The following is a 3,786-nucleotide window of genomic DNA, read 5'->3' on the forward strand; positions in this document are numbered from 1 at the left end:
ATATGTGGGTAAAAATAGGAATAGAGGGATGTGTAAATGTAGAGGGAGAGTTAACTTGACTAAATACTAATATCTAAGCGGGAAATAGGTTGGATAGAATGATAGTAGAGAGAGAGAAAAAAAGAAAGAAGGGCAAGAAAAAATAGAAACAAAAATTAAAAGAGAAACACATAAATTATGCAAATTAACAAAGTAATATTCAGAGAAGAACGAGGATAGGATAAGAGAAAGGGAGGGATAGAATGAGATGTGAAAAACTTAAAAATAAAAATGCTTAAAATATCATATAGGTACATAGAAGTAATACTGCTATTAAGGAATTTAAGTCTAAGAGGTTTTGAACTGAGTAATAAACTTCTGGATTAAGTGGGTACAAAATGGGGGTTAATGTCTAATAATTGACTATGGGTATATCTGAGGATGAGCAGAACAGCAATTAAGTCACACAAAAACGAACGAAAGAGAGGAAAAGTGAAAAGAATGAGAAACAAAGAAAGGAAGGATGAAAGGAAGAAAGAAAGAAAGAAAGAAAAGGATCAAAAAGTCTGTAGAGCTAAACAAAAAATTGAATAAAAAGAAAAAAAAGAAGAAAATCACAAACACACACACATATACCCTTAAAATAAAAAGTATAAGAGCAAGAAAAAAGGAGTTAATAAAAAATATTTTTTAAAGATAAAAATTAAAAAGTTTAAAAAGTTTAAAAAAATTATGAAATGTACAAAAAAAAATTCTTTGATATTTTTTGGTGGGGATGGGTAGATCCTGTATCTCCCTTGTGTCTATAACTTTCTCTTGGAGTCTCTGGTCTGCTTGTGGTGTTTGCTTTTCCTGTGGCTTGGTTGGTCTCTTAAGTCAGTTTGTTTGAGCAGGCAGAAAAATGATCTGCTTTACCCAGAATTTTGTGATCCTCCTCCCAGGCTAGTTCAATGAGAAGGAGATCTGCTTTGAATTTCACAAAAAAGGGAGATGGCTGTTTCTTCTAGTTTGGAGATGCTGTGATGAGGCTAATTTCTGGTAGGGTGGAGGCCTTTTAGCAAATAGTAGCTTTTCCCTGGGGGGCTAGCTTCTGAGACACTGACAGAGCCCAGCCTGGAGCCATTCTCAGGGTTTATGTTTACTGAATGTCAATTGATTGTCAAGGCTACTATAGGGAGGGGCAGCCTCTGGCTCTGTTTATCCAGTGAAGAAAGCCACTCCTGGGGCTGGTGGAGCTTTCTCAGCTGTGCTGGGTCACTTTCCGCTGGGTGTAGCTGAGCCTGGAATGTCAGAATAGGTTCCTGTGACCTGGTAAATGACTCTTGTTTTCTTTCAAGGCCTGAGTTGGAGCTAGCTGCTCAGCCAGGCCTCTGTCAGTATCAAAGATGGAGATCTCTGGTAGTGGGGAGGGGAGGGATGTTCTTCCTTCCTCTGCTCCCTGAGAAGGAGTGAGGATGTCAGGCTTCTACTCATGCCAGATTCTTGGTTCTTGGGTCGTCTCTGGTATGCAATCTGCAGGATGAAGATGTCTGTTCCTTGTCAGTTCTTCCTGGTGTTGAGTAGAATCAACTCGCCTGCTGCATTTGGAGTCGTTGTCCTGGACTCTCTGTGTTGCAGGTATGGCGGCTACGGCCGCCACAGCAGCCACTGCTGCCACAGCGGTGGCTGCTGACAAGTGCACAGATCTGTTTCCTTGCCTGGATTTTCTCTCTCTGGCCTAACTCTGTGTATTGTGATGGCACACTTGGTGTGATTCTCTGGCTTAGGACTGTTCACTGGAGCACTAAAACTGCTTTCTATGCGAGAGCTTGTTTAGCCTCCAGCTTCTCCTCTGCCATCTTCCTGGAACTCCTGTATGTATTTTTATTTTGTCAAGCACTGAGCTTGAACTCAGGTAGTGGCAGTTCTGCCTCAGGTTTGATCACTCTAGGCTGGGGTGCAGACACTGGACCCATAGCCGAACCTTGGTTCCTGGGTCCCAATGGCTGACCGGAAAAAAAATTTAATGCAAAACAGAAAATACACTGGCAATTTGCAGATGGCTGCCAATTTTACATTTTTTTCTTTGCTAGGTGACCATACTGGGTCTGAATGACACGGTTGAAAAATGTTGGTAAATGTTGAAAAATGACCTGGCATTGCTGAAAGCTGGCAGGCTACCAGGGAAGCCATAGGCCAACACAGCAACATAGGCCCTGTGTTTGAAGCCCGGTCCTGACCCCTAAGAGATCTAAGAGTCTCGTTCCTAGTCATAGGAATACCGATGGAAGATTATGAATAGCAAGGTTGAACTAGTTATTTCTGAATACTACTATACAATTAGAGTGATTTTAGGAGGCCAATTGATTTTAATGAATGCTTTTTGACACATTCAAAGAATACTATTAATTACATGTATGCTATAGTTTCAGGACAGTGGTTGATTTAATTAATAATTCATTAAGGCTGAAAACAATAATATTAATTACATGAAGGCATAATAAACACCCAAGAATTGGCAGGAATGTAGCCTATATAGCTGAATAATGTGTAGACATCTCCTGCACTCTATAATGATCTATATTTATTTGTGTACTACTATCTGCATATCAATGTGTTCTTATTTTGTCAACTCTTAGGGCTCAATCTCAGGTGCTGGAAATGCTAGTCAGCTTAATATGGTCCAGGCTGGCATGCTGACACTTACCCATTAATGAATTGGGCTTTGTAGACTGTGAGTTCAGATGTGAGAAGCCGAGTGTGAAACATGTTTTCTTTTTCTTTGAAAGTGCTCGGTGACAGTTAGGATGTATAATTCAGATGCAAATCTATATGCTATGTAATAGGATGTAATAAATGTAAAAAGGTGGAAGAATTGTCATTACAATAAATGAAAAACAGATTGAATTAGTAGGGAATCATTCTAGGATAAAATTAGACACAAAAATTATAGGACGTGGATTAAGTTTAATATTTTATTAAGCATTGACAGAATAAAAATTTCATGGAAACACAAATACCTAATAATTGGTAGTAACACACGATGCATAATTTAATAATATATAGGAATATGTCTCATTCTATAAAATACATAACTATAGTAGGGATGTACGTACATATGTGATAAACAATAACAGGATATTGAGTAATTTTAATTAATGCTTTATTAATTGTTAACTGGGACACATCATTAAATGGAGACATAATTTAATACCTAATAATTGGTAGTAATGCTATCTATAATTTAATAATATGCAGACATCTCTCTTTTTGTGTATATAATATTTTTATACAACAATCTCTATCTATTTATATCTCATTCACTCCTGGGGCTCAGTGGTTGAATGTTCACCGAGGAAGCATGAAGCACTGGGTTTGATTCCTCAGTGCACATAAACAGAAAACCCAGAAGTTCTGCTGTCTTTCATTCAATTGTGTGCTAGCCTTGAGCACAAATGCTTAGGAACAGGGTCAAAGTGCATACTCAAGCCCCAGGACTGTCGCCAAAAAAAGTAGAATGTTTTAACTGCAACTATAGAAGGGCAAGAAGGACAGGACTTCAAATACCTCATCACAGGGCAATCAAGGAGTCTGGGGCTGACAGATTCCACCTAACCTGACTTAGCCAGATGTAAACTGCTGCAACCCAGATCCATGGGTTATCCCCATCATCCTGGTTACCCTGGCTTATCCCCATATCCTGGGTGCTCAGGGCCTTTAAAATTTGGCAGGAAGTCTGCTAGAATCTTTGAAATATGGTTTGAAGTGGTAGAGCTCTAGTCTTGATCAAATGTTATTAGAATAGTATCCTCATGTTTTGAGTTCAAG

This window comes from Dipodomys spectabilis, unplaced genomic scaffold (assembly GCF_019054845.1).
Source record: "Dipodomys spectabilis isolate Male_0828 unplaced genomic scaffold, ASM1905484v1 ptg000523l, whole genome shotgun sequence".
In the NCBI taxonomy this organism is placed as follows: domain Eukaryota; kingdom Metazoa; phylum Chordata; class Mammalia; order Rodentia; family Heteromyidae; genus Dipodomys; species Dipodomys spectabilis.